This window comes from Osmia lignaria, unplaced genomic scaffold, assembly GCF_051020975.1.
Source record: "Osmia lignaria lignaria isolate PbOS001 unplaced genomic scaffold, iyOsmLign1 scaffold0005, whole genome shotgun sequence".
NCBI classification, from domain to species: Eukaryota; Metazoa; Arthropoda; class Insecta; order Hymenoptera; family Megachilidae; genus Osmia; species Osmia lignaria.
In genome coordinates, this window is record NW_027478162.1 from 24,232,081 (window position 1) to 24,246,267 (window position 14,187).

The following is a 14,187-nucleotide window of genomic DNA, read 5'->3' on the forward strand; positions in this document are numbered from 1 at the left end:
ATCTCGGAAACGAAGCGAGCTATGGCAAAATGTTAAGAGACCTTTTTTGTAGAGAATTAAGTTTCCTACTTTTTATGTTCTATGATATTTTTTGATCAGAAGCGTAGTTTTCGAGATATATCGAGATATTTAAAAGTTCCGAAGCCGCACCAACATAATAGAGATACAGAAACACCGTGGCCCCTTTCTTTGAGATAACTCTGCACTAGTGCGAGCCGCAAATGCCACTTCCAGCTTAGCTGTGCAGAAGAAGAACGACAAGAAGAAGAAATATCTCGAAATATGTCCGTCAGGCCCCTTCCCTTGAGATAAATCTGCAAATATCTCGGAAACGAAGCGAGCTATGGCAAAATGTTCAGAGACCTTTTTTGTAGAGAATTAAGTATCCTACTTTTTGTGTTCTATGATATTTTTTGATCAGATGCGTAGTTCTCGAGATATATCAAGATATTTAAAAGTTCCGAAGCCGCACCAACATAATAAGAGATACAGAAACACCGTGGCCCCTTTCTTTGAGATAACTCTGCACGATTGCGAGCTGTAAATGCCACTTCCAGCTTAGCTGTGCAGAAGAAGAACAACAAGAAGAAGAAATATCTCGAAATATGTCCGTCAGGCCCCTTCCCTTGAGATATATCTGCAAATATCTCGGAAACGAAGCGAGCTATGGCAAAATGTTAAGAGACCTTTTTTGTAGAGAATTCTGTTTCCTACAATTTATGTTCTATGATATTTTTTGATCAGAAGCGTAGTTTTCGAGATATATCGAGATATTTAAAAGTTCCGAAGCCGCACCAACATAATAGAGATACAGAAACACCGTGGCCCCTTTCTTTGAGATAACTCTGCACTAGTGCGAGCCGCAAATGCCACTTCCAGCTTAGCTGTGCAGAAGAAGAACAACAAGAAGAAGAAATATCTCGAAATATGTCCGTCAGGCCCCTTCCCTTGAGATAAATCTGCAAATATCTCGGAAACGAAGCGAGCTATGGCAAAATGTTCAGAGACCTTTTTTGTAGAGAATTAAGTTTCCTACTTTTTATGTTCTATGATATTTTTTGATCAGATGCGTAGTTCTCGAGATATATCAAGATATTTAAAAGTTCCGAAGCCGCACCAACATAATAGAGATACAGAAACACCGTGGCCCCTTTCTTTGAGATAACTCTGCACTATTGCGAGCTGCAAATGCCACTTCCAGCTTAGCTGTGCAGAGGAAGAACAACAAGAAGAAGAAATGTCTCGAAATATGTCCGTCAGGCCAGTTCCTTTGAGCTGAATCTGCAAATATCTCGGAAACGAAGCGAGCTATGGCAAAATGTTAAGAGACGTTTTTTATAGAGAATTATGTTTCCTACAATTTATGTTCTATGATATTTTTTGATCAGAAGCGTAGTTCTCGAGATATATCGAGATATTTAAAAGTTCCGAAGCCGCACCAACATAATAGAGATACAGAAACACCGTGGCCCCTTTCTTTGAGATAACTCTGCACTAGTGCGAGCCGCAAATGCCAGTTCCAGCTTAGCTGTGCAGAAGAAGAACAACAAGAAGAAGAAATATCTCGAAATATGTCCGTCAGGCCCCTTCCCTTGAGATAAATCTGCAGATATCTCGGAAACGAAGCGAGCTATGGCAAAATGTTAAGAGACCTTTTTTGTAGAGAATTAAGTTTCCTACTTTTTATGTTGTATGATATTTTTTGATCAGATGCGTAGTTCTCGAGATATATCAAGATATTTAAAAGTTCCGAAGCCGCACCAACATAATAGAGATACAGAAACACCGTGGCCCCTTTCTTTGAGAATACTCTGCACTATTGTGAGCTGCAAATGCCACTTCCAGCTTAGCTGTGCAGAGGAAGAACAACAAGAAGAAGAAATATCTCGAAATATGACCGTCAGGCCAGTTCATTTGAGCTGAATCTGCAAATATCTCGGAAACGAAGCGAGCTATGGCAAAATGTTAAGAGACCTTTTCTGTAGAGAATTATGTTTCCTACAATTTATGTTCTATGATATTTTTTGATCAGAAGCGTAGTTTTCGAGATATATCAAGATATTTAAAAGTTCCGAAGCCGCACCAACATAATAAGAGATACAGAAACACCGTGGCCCCTTTCTTTGAGATAACTCTGCACGATTGCGAGCTGTAAATGCCACTTCCAGCTTAGCTGTGCAGAAGAAGAACAACAAGAAGAAGAAATATCTCGAAATATGTCCGTCAGGCCCCTTCCCTTGAGATATATCTGCAAATATCTCGGAAACGAAGCGAGCTATGGCAAAATGTTAAGAGACCTTTTTTGTAGAGAATTCTGTTTCCTACAATTTATGTTCTATGATATTTTTTGATCAGAAGCGTAGTTTTCGAGATATATCGAGATATTTAAAAGTTCCGAAGCCGCACCAACATAATAGAGATACAGAAACACCGTGGCCCCTTTCTTTGAGATAACTCTGCACTAGTGCGAGCCGCAAATGCCACTTCCAGCTTAGCTGTGCAGAAGAAGAACAACAAGAAGAAGAAATATCTCGAAATATGTCCGTCAAGCCCCTTCCCTTGAGATAAATCTGCAAATATCTCGGAAACGAAGCGAGCTATGGCAAAATGTTCAGAGACCTTTTTTGTAGAGAATTAAGTTTCCTACTTTTTATGTTCTATGATATTTTTTGATCAGATGCGTAGTTCTCGAGATATATCAAGATATTTAAAAGTTCCGAAGCCGCACCAACATAATAGAGATACAGAAACACCGTGGCCCCTTTCTTTGAGATAACTCTGCACTATTGCGAGCTGCAAATGCCACTTCCAGCTTAGCTGTGCAGAGGAAGAACAACAAGAAGAAGAAATGTCTCGAAATATGTCCGTCAGGCCAGTTCCTTTGAGCTGAATCTGCAAATATCTCGGAAACGAAGCGAGCTATGGCAAAATGTTAAGAGACGTTTTTTATAGAGAATTATGTTTCCTACAATTTATGTTCTATGATATTTTTTGATCAGAAGCGTAGTTCTCGAGATATATCGAGATATTTAAAAGTTCCGAAGCCGCACCAACATAATAGAGATACAGAAACACCGTGGCCCCTTTCTTTGAGATAACTCTGCACTAGTGCGAGCCGCAAATGCCAGTTCCAGCTTAGCTGTGCAGAAGAAGAACAACAAGAAGAAGAAATATCTCGAAATATGTCCGTCAGACCCCTTCCCTTGAGATAAATCTGCAAATATCTCGGAAACGAAGCGAGCTATGGCAAAATGTTAAGAGACCTTTTTTGTAGAGAATTAAGTTTCCTACTTTTTATGTTGTATGATATTTTTTGATCAGATGCGTAGTTCTCGAGATATATCAAGATATTTAAAAGTTCCGAAGCCGCACCAACATAATAGAGATACAGAAACACCGTGGCCCCTTTCTTTGAGAATACTCTGCACTATTGTGAGCTGCAAATGCCACTTCCAGCTTAGCTGTGCAGAGGAAGAACAACAAGAAGAAGAAATATCTCGAAATATGACCGTCAGGCCAGTTCCTTTGAGCTGAATCTGCAAATATCTCGGAAACGAAGCGAGCTATGGCAAAATGTTAAGAGACCTTTTTTGTAGAGAATTATGTTTCCTACAATTTATGTTCTATGATATTTTTTGATCAGAAGCGTAGTTTTCGAGAAATATCAAGATATTTAAAAGTTCCGAAGCCGCACCATCATAATAGAGATACAGAAACACCGTGGCCCCTTTCTTTGAGATAACTCTGCACTATTGCGAGCTGCAAATGCCACTTCCAGTTTAGCTGTGCAGAGGAAGAACAACAAGAAGAAGAAGTATCTCGAAATATGTCCGTCAGGCCAGTTCCTTTGAGCTGAATCTGCAAATATCTCGGAAACGAAGCAAGCTATGGCAAAATCTTACAGACGTTTTTTGTAGAGAATTATGTTTCCTACAATTTATGTTCTATGATATTTTTTGATCAGAAGCGTAGTTTTCGAGATATATCGAGATATTTAAAAGTTCCGAAGCCGCACCAACATAATAGAGATACAGAAACACCGTGGCCCCTTTCTTTGAGATAACTCTGCACTAGTGCGAGCCGCAAATGCCACTTCCAGCTTAGCTGTGCAGAAGAAGAACGACAAGAAGAAGAAATATCTCGAAATATGTCCGTCAGGCCAGTTCCTTTGAGCTGAATCTGCAAATATCTCGGAAACCAAGCGAGCTATGGCAAAATGTTAAGAGACGTTTTTTATAGAGAATTATGTTTCCTACAATTTATGTTCTATGATATTTTTTGATCAGAAGCGTAGTTCTCGAGATATATCGAGATATTTAAAAGTTCCGAAGCCGCACCAACATAATAGAGATACAGAAACACCGTGGCCCCTTTCTTTGAGATAATTCTGCACTAGTGCGAGCCGCAAATGCCAGTTCCAGCTTAGCTGTGCAGAAGAAGAACAACAAGAAGAAGAAATATCTCGAAATATGTCCGTCAGGCCCCTTCCCTTGAGATAAATCTGCAAATATCTCGGAAACGAAGCGAGCTATGGCAAAATGTTACGAGACCTTTTTTGTAGAGAATTAAGTTTCCTACTTTTTATGTTGTATGATATTTTTTGATCAGATGCGTAGTTCTCGAGATATATCAAGATATTTAAAAGTTCCGAAGCCGCACCAACATAATAGAGATACAGAAACACCGTGGCCCCTTTCTTTGAGAATACTCTGCACTATTGCGAGCTGCAAATGCCACTTCCAGCTTAGCTGTGCAGAGGAAGAACAACAAGAAGAAGAAATATCTCGAAATATATCCGTCAGGCCCCTTCCCTTGAGATAAATCTGCAAATATCTCGGAAACGAAGCGAGCTATGGCAAAATGTTAAGAGACCTTTTTTGTAGAGAATTAAGTTTCCTACTTTTTATGTTCTATGATATTTTTTGATCAGAAGCGTAGTTTTCGAGATATATCGAGATATTTAAAAGTTCCGAAGCCGCACCAACATAATAGAGATACAGAAACACCGTGGCCCCTTTCTTTGAGATAACTCTGCACTAGTGCGAGCCGCAAATGCCACTTCCAGCTTAGCTGTGCAGAAGAAGAACGACAAGAAGAAGAAATATCTCGAAATATGTCCGTCAGGCCCCTTCCCTTGAGATAAATCTGCAAATATCTCGGAAACGAAGCGAGCTATGGCAAAATGTTCAGAGACCTTTTTTGTAGAGAATTAAGTATCCTACTTTTTGTGTTCTATGATATTTTTTGATCAGATGCGTAGTTCTCGAGATATATCAAGATATTTAAAAGTTCCGAAGCCGCACCAACATAATAGAGATACAGAAACACCGTGGCCCCTTTCTTTGAGATAACTCTGCACTATTGCGAGCTGCAAATGCCACTTCCAGCTTAGCTGTGCAGAGGAAGAACAACAAGAAGAAGAAATATCTCGAAATATGTCCGTCAGGCCAGTTCCTTTGAGCTGAATCTGCAAATATCTCGGAAACGAAGCGAGCTATGGCAAAATGTTAAGAGACGTTTTTTATAGAGAATTATGTTTCCTACAATTTATGTTCTATGATATTTTTTGATCAGAAGCGTAGTTCTCGAGATATATCGAGATATTTAAAAGTTCCGAAGCCGCACCAACATAATAGAGATACAGAAACACCGTGGCCCCTTTCTTTGAGATAATTCTGCACTAGTGCGAGCCGCAAATGCCAGTTCCAGCTTAGCTGTGCAGAAGAAGAACAACAAGAAGAAGAAATATCTCGAAATATGTCCGTCAGGCCCCTTCCCTTGAGATAAATCTGCAAATATCTCGGAAACGAAGCGAGCTATGGCAAAATGTTACGAGACCTTTTTTGTAGAGAATTAAGTTTCCTACTTTTTATGTTGTATGATATTTTTTGATCAGATGCGTAGTTCTCGAGATATATCAAGATATTTAAAAGTTCCGAAGCCGCACCAACATAATAGAGATACAGAAACACCGTGGCCCCTTTCTTTGAGAATACTCTGCACTATTGCGAGCTGCAAATGCCACTTCCAGCTTAGCTGTGCAGAGGAAGAACAACAAGAAGAAGAAATATCTCGAAATATGTCCGTCAGGCCCCTTCCCTTGAGATAAATCTGCAAATATCTCGGAAACGAAGCGAGCTATGGCAAAATGTTAAGAGACCTTTTTTGTAGAGAATTAAGTTTCCTACTTTTTATGTTCTATGATATTTTTTGATCAGATGCGTAGTTCTCGAGATATATCAAGATATTTAAAAGTTCCGAAGCCGCACCAACATAATAGAGATACAGAAACACCGTGGCCCCTTTCTTTGAGATAACTCTGCACTAGTGCGAGCCGCAAATGCCACTTCCAGCTTAGCTGTGCAGAAGAAGAACAACAAGAAGAAGAAATATCTCGAAATATGTCCGACAGGCCCCTTCCCTTGAGATAAATCTGCAAATATCTCGGAAACGAAGCGAGCTATGGCGAAATGTTAAGAGACCTTTTCTGTAGAGAATTAAGTTTCCTACTTTTTATCTTCTATGATATTTTTTGATCAGATGCGTATTTCTCGAGATATATCAAGATATTTAAAAGTTCCGAAGCCGCACCAACATAATAGAGATACAGAAACACCGTGGCCCCTCTCTTTGAGATAACTCTGCACTATTGCGAGCTGCAAATGCCACTTCCAGCTTAGCCGTGCAGAAGAAGAACAACAAGAAGAAGAAATATCTCGAAATATGTCCGTCAGGCCCCTTCCCTTGAGATAAATCTGCAAATATCTCGGAAACGAAGCGAGCTATGGCAAAATGTTTACAGACCTTTCTTGTAGAGAATTAAGTTTCCTACTTTTTATGTAGTATGATATTTTTTGATCAGATGCGTAGTTCTCGAGATATATCAAGATATTTAAAAGTTCCGAAGCCGCACCAACATAATAGAGATACAGAAACACCGTGGCCCCTTTCTTTGAGATAACTCTGCACGATTGCGAGCTGGAAATGCCACTTCCAGTTTAGCTGTGCAGAAGAAGAACAACAAGAAGAAGAAATATCTCGAAATATGTCCATCAGGACCCTTCCCTTGAGATAAATCTGCAAATATCTCGGAAACGAAGCGAGCTATGGCAAAATGTTAAGAGACCTTTTTTGTAGAGAATAATGTTTCCCACAATTTACGTTCTATGATATTTTTTGATCAGAAGCGTAGTTTTCGAGATATATCGAGATATTTAAAAGTTCCGAAGCCGCACCAACATAATAGAGATACAGAAACACCGTGGCCCCTTTCTTTGAGATAACTCTGCACTATTGCGACCTGCAAATGCCACTTCCAGCTCAGCTGTGCAGAAGAAGAACAACAAGAAGAAGAAATATCTCGAAATATGTCCGTCAGGCCCCTTCCCTTGAGATAAATCTGCAAATATCTCGGAAACGAAGCGAGCTATGGCAAAATGTTAAGAGACCTTTTTTGTAGAGAATTAAGTTTTCTACTTTTTATGTTCTATGATATTTTTTGATCAGATGCGTAGTTCTCGAGATATATCAAGATATTTAAAAGTTCCGAAGCCGCACCAACATAATAGAGATACAGAAACACCGTGGCCCCTTTCTTTGAGATAACTCTGCACTATTGCGACCTGCAAATGCCACTTCCAGCTCAGCTGTGCAGAAGAAGAACAACAAGAAGAAGAAATATCTCGAAATATGTCCGACAGGCCCCTTCCCTTGAGATAAATCTGCAAATATCTCGGAAACGAAGCGAGCTATGGCGAAATGTTAAGAGACCTTTTTTGTAGAGAATTAAGTTTCCTACTTTTTATCTTCTACGATATTTTTTGATCAGATGCGTAGTTCTCGAGATATATCAAGATATTTAAAAGTTCCGAAGCCGCACCAACATAATATAGATACAGAAACACCGTGGCCCCTTTCTTTGAGATAACTCTGCACTATTGCGACCTGCAAATGCCACTTCCAGCTCAGCTGTGCAGAAGAAGAACAACAAGAAGAAGAAATATCTCGAAATATGTCCGTCAGGCCCCTTCCCTTGAGATAAATCTGCAAATATCTCGGAAACGAAGCGAGCTATGGCAAAATGTTAAGAGACCGCTTTTGTAGAGAATTATGTTTCCTACAATTTAGGTTCTATGATAGTTTTTGATCAGAAGCATAGTTTTCGAGATATATCGAGATATTTAAAAGTTCCGAAGCCGCACCAACATAATAGAGATACAGAAACACCGTGGCCCCTTTCTTTGAGATAACTCTGCACTAGTGCGAGCCGCAAATGCCACTTCCAGCTTAGCTGTGCAGAAGAAGAACAACAAGAAGAAGAAATATCTCGAAATATGTCCGTCAGGCCCCTTCCCTTGAGATAAATCTGCAAATATCTCGGAAACGAAGCGAGCTATGGCAAAATGTTTAGAGACCTTTCTTGTAGAGAATTAAGTTTCCTACTTTTTATGTAGTATGATATTTTTTGATCAGATGCGTAGTTCTCGAGATATATCAAGATATTTAAAAGTTCCGAAGCCGCACCAACATAATATAGATACAGAAACACCGTGGCCCCTTTCTTTGAGATAACTCTGCACTATTGCGACCTGCAAATGCCACTTCCAGCTCAGCTGTGCAGAAGAAGAACAACAAGAAGAAGAAATATCTCGAAATATGTCCGTCAGGCCCCTTCCCTTGAGATAAATCTGCAAATATCTCGGAAACGAAGCGAGCTATGGCAAAATGTTAAGAGACCGCTTTTGTAGAGAATTAAGTTTCCTACTTTTTATGTTCTATGATATTTTCTGATCAGATGCGTAGTTCTCGAGATATATCAAGATATTTAAAAGTTCCGAAGCCGCACCAACATAATAGAGATACAGAAACACCGTGGCCCCTTTCTTTGAGATAACTCTGCACTATTGCGAGCTGCAAATGCCACTTCCAGCTTAGCTGTGCAGAAGAAGAACAACAAGAAGAAGAAATATCTCGAAATATGTCCGTCAGGCCCCTTCCCTTGAGATATATCTGCAAATATCTCGGAAACGAAGCGAGCTATGGCAAAATGTTAAGAGACCTTTTTTGTAGAGAATTATGTTTCCTACAATTTAGGTTCTATGATATTTTTTGATCAGAAGCGTAGTTTTCGAGATATATCGAGATATTTAAAAGTTCCGAAGCCGCACCAACATAATAGAGATACAGAAACACCGTGGCCCCTTTCTTTGAGATAACTCTGCACTAGTGCGAGCCGCAAATGCCACTTCCAGCTTAGCTGTGCAGAAGACGAACAACAAGAAGAAGAAATATCTCGAAATATGTCCGTCAGGCCCCTTCCCTTGAGATAAATCTGCAAATATCTCGGAAACGAAGCGAGCTATGGCAAAATGTTTAGAGACCTTTCTTGTAGAGAATTAAGTTTCCTACTTTTTATGTAGTATGATATTTTTTGATCAGATGCGTAGTTCTCGAGATATATCAAGATATTTAAAAGTTCCGAAGCCGCACCAACATAATAGAGATACAGAAACACCGTGGCCCCTTTCTTTGAGATAATTCTGCACGATTGCGAGCTGGAAATGCCACTTCCAGTTTAGCTGTGCAGAAGAAGAACAACAAGAAGAAGAAATATCTCGAAATATGTCCATCAGGACCCTTCCCTTGAGATAAATCTGCAAATATCTCGGAAACGAAGCGAGCTATGGCAAAATGTTAAGAGACCTTTTTTGTAGAGAATAATGTTTCCTACAATTTGCGTTCTATGACATTTTTTGATCAGAAGCGTAGTTTTCGAGATATATCGAGATATTTAAAAGTTCCGAAGCCGCACCAACATAATAGAGATACAGAAACACCGTGGCCCCTTTCTTTGAGATAACTCTGCACTATTGCGACCTGCAAATGCCACTTCCAGCTCAGCTGTGCAGAAGAAGAACAACAAGAAGAAGAAATATCTCGAAATATGTCCGTCAGGCCCCTTCCCTTGAGATAAATCTGCAAATATCTCGGAAACGAAGCGAGCTATGGCAAAATGTTAAGAGACCTTTTTTGTAGAGAATTAAGTTTCCTACTTTTTATGTTCTATGATATTTTTTGATCAGATGCGTAGTTCTCGAGATATATCAAGATATTTAAAAGTTCCGAAGCCGCACCAACATAATAGAGATACAGAAACACCGTGGCCCCTTTCTTTGAGATAACTCTGCACTATTGCGAGCTGCAAATGCCACTTCCAGCTTAGCTGTGCAGAGGAAGAACAACAAGAAGAAGAAGTATCTCGAAATATGTCCGTCAGGCCCGTTCCTTTGAGCTGAATCTGCAAATATCTCGGAAACGAAGCGAGCTATGGCAAAATGTTAAGAGACGTTTTTTGTAGAGAATTATGTTTCCTACAATTTATGTTCTATCATATTTTTTGATCAGAAGCGTAGTTTTCGAGATATATCGAGATATTTAAAAGTTCCGAAGCCGCACCAACATAATAGAGATACAGAAACACCGTGGCCCCTTTCTTTGAGATAACTCTGCACTATTGCGACCTGCAAATGCCACTTCCAGCTCAGCTGTGCAGAAGAAGAACAACAAGAAGAAGAAATATCTCGAAATATGTCCGTCAGGTCCCTTCCCTTGAGATAAATCTGCAAATATCTCGGAAACAAAGCGAGCTATGGCAAAATGTTAAGAGACCTTTTTTGTAGAGAATAATGTTTCCTACAATTTACGTTCTATGATATTTTTTGATCAGAAGCGTAGTTTTCGAGATATATCGAGATATTTAAAAGTTCCGAAGCCGCACCAACATAATAGAGATACAGAAACACCGTGGCCCCTTTCTTTGAGATAACTCTGCACTATTGCGACCTGCAAATGCCACTTCCAGCTCAGCTGTGCAGAAGAAGAACAACAAGAAGAAGAAATATCTCGAGATATGTCCATCAGGACCCTTCCCTTGAGATAAATCTGCAAATATCTCGGAAACGAAGCGAGCTATGGCAAAATGTTAAGAGACCTTTTTTGTAGAGAATAATGTTTCCTACAATTTGCGTTCTATGACATTTTTTGATCAGAAGCGTAGTTTTCGAGATATATCGAGATATTTAAAAGTTCCGAAGCCGCACCAACATAATAGAGATACAGAAACACCGTGGCCCCTTTCTTTGAGATAACTCTGCACTATTGCGACCTGCAAATGCCACTTCCAGCTCAGCTGTGCAGAAGAAGAACAACAAGAAGAAGAAATATCTCGAAATATGTCCGTCAGGCCCCTTCCCTTGAGATAAATCTGCAAATATCTCGGAAACGAAGCGAGCTATGGCAAAATGTTAAGAGACCTTTTTTGTAGAGAATTAAGTTTCCTACTTTTTATGTTCTATGATATTTTTTGATCAGATGCGTAGTTCTCGAGATATATCAAGATATTTAAAAGTTCCGAAGCCGCACCAACATAATAGAGATACAGAAACACCGTGGCCCCTTTCTTTGAGATAACTCTGCACTATTGCGAGCTGCAAATGCCACTTCCAGCTTAGCTGTGCAGAGGAAGAACAACAAGAAGAAGAAGTATCTCGAAATATGTCCGTCAGGCCCGTTCCTTTGAGCTGAATCTGCAAATATCTCGGAAACGAAGCGAGCTATGGCAAAATGTTAAGAGACGTTTTTTGTAGAGAATTATGTTTCCTACAATTTATGTTCTATGATATTTTTTGATCAGAAGCGTAGTTTTCGAGATATATCGAGATATTTAAAAGTTCCGAAGCCGCACCAACATAATAGAGATACAGAAACACCGTGGCCCCTTTCTTTGAGATAACTCTGCACTAGTGCGAGCCGCAAATGCCACTTCCAGCTTAGCTGTGCAGAAGAAGAACAACAAGAAGAAGAAATATCTCGAAATATGTCCGACAGGCCCCTTCCCTTGAGATAAATCTGCAAATATCTCGGAAACGAAGCGAGCTATGGCGAAATGTTAAGAGACCTTTTTTGTAGAGAATTAAGTTTCCTACTTTTTATCTTCTATGATATTTTTTGATCAGATGCGTAGTTCTCGAGATATATCAAGATATTTAAAAGTTCCGAAGCCGCACCAACATAATAGAGATACAGAATCACCGTGGCCCCTTTCTTTGAGATAACTCTGCACCATTGCGCGCTGCAAATGCCACTTCCAGCTTAGCTGTGCAGAGAAAGAACAACAAGAAGAAGAAATATCTCGAAATATGTCCGTCAGGCCCCTTCCCTTGAGATAAATCTGCAAATATCTCGGAAACGAAGCGAGCTATGGCAAAATGTTAAGAGACCTTTTTTGTAGAGAATTAAGTTTCCTACTTTTTATGTTCTATGATATTTTTCGATCAGAGGCGTAGTTCTCGAGCTATATCAAGATATTTAAAAGTTCCGAAGCCGCACCAACATAATAGAGATACAGAAACACCGTGGCCCCTTTCTTTGAGATAACTCTGCACGATTGCGAGCTGGAAATGCCACTTCCAGTTTAGCTGTGCAGAAGAAGAACAACAAGAAGAAGAAATATCTCGAAATATGTCCATCAGGACCCTTCCCTTGAGATAAATCTGCAAATATCTCGGAAACGAAGAGAGCTATGGCAAAATGTTAAGAGACCTTTTTTGTAGAGAATTAAGTTTCCTACTTTTCATGTTCTATGATATTTTTTGATCAGATGCGTAGTTCTCGAGATATATCAAGATATTTAAAAGTTCCGAAGCAGCACCAACATAATAGAGATACAGAAACACCGTGGCCCCTTTCTTTGAGATAACTCTGCACTATTGCGAGCTGTAAATGCCACTTCCAGCTTAGCTGTGCAGAAGAAGAACAACAAGAAGAAGAAATATCTCGAAATATGTCCGGCAGGCCCCTTCCCTTGAGATATATCTGCAAATATCTCGGAAACGAAGCGAGCTATGGCAAAATGTTAAGATACCTTTTTTGTAGAGAATTATGTTTCCTACAATTTATGTTCTATGATATTTTTTGATCAGATGCGTAGTTCTCGAGATATATCAAGATATTTAAAAGTTCCGAAGCCGCACCAACATAATAGAGATACAGAAACACCGTGGCCCCTTTCTTTGAGATAACTCTGCACTATTGCGAGCTGCAAATGCCACTTCCAGCTTAGCTGTGCAGAGGAAGAACAACAAGAAGAAGAAATATCTCGAAATATGTCCGTCAGGCCAGTTCCTTTGAGCTGAATCTGCAAATATCTCGGAAACGAAGCGAGCTATGGCAAAATGTTAAGAGACCTTTTTTGTAGAGAATAATGTTTCCTACAATTTGCGTTCTATGACATTTTTTGATCAGAAGCGTAGTTTTCGAGATATATCGAGATATTTAAAAGTTCCGAAGCCGCACCAACATAATAGAGATACAGAAACACCGTGGCCCCTTTCTTTGAGATAACTCTGCACTATTGCGACCTGCAAATGCCACTTCCAGCTCAGCTGTGCAGAAGAAGAACAACAAGAAGAAGAAATATCTCGAAATATGTCCGTCAGGCCCCTTCCCTTGAGATAAATCTGCAAATATCTCGGAAACGAAGCGAGCTATGGCAAAATGTTAAGAGACCTTTTTTGTAGAGAATTAAGTTTCCTACTTTTTATGTTCTATGATATTTTTTGATCAGATGCGTAGTTCTCGAGATATATCAAGATATTTAAAAGTTCCGAAGCCGCACCAACATAATAGAGATACAGAAACACCGTGGCCCCTTTCTTTGAGATAACTCTGCACTATTGCGAGCTGCAAATGCCACTTCCAGCTTAGCTGTGCAGAGGAAGAACAACAAGAAGAAGAAGTATCTCGAAATATGTCCGTCAGGCCCGTTCCTTTGAGCTGAATCTGCAAATATCTCGGAAACGAAGCGAGCTATGGCAAAATGTTAAGAGACGTTTTTTGTGGAGAATTATGTTTCCTACAATTTATGTTCTATGATATTTTTTGATCAGAAGCGTAGTTTTCGAGATATATCGAGATATTTAAAAGTTCCGAAGCCGCACCAACATAATAGAGATACAGAAACACCGTGGCCCCTTTCTTTGAGATAACTCTGCACTAGTGCGAGCCGCAAATGCCACTTCCAGCTTAGCTGTGCAGAAGAAGAACAACAAGAAGAAGAAATATCTCGAAATATGTCCGACAGGCCCCTTCCCTTGAGATAAATCTGCAAATATCTCGGAAACGAAGCGA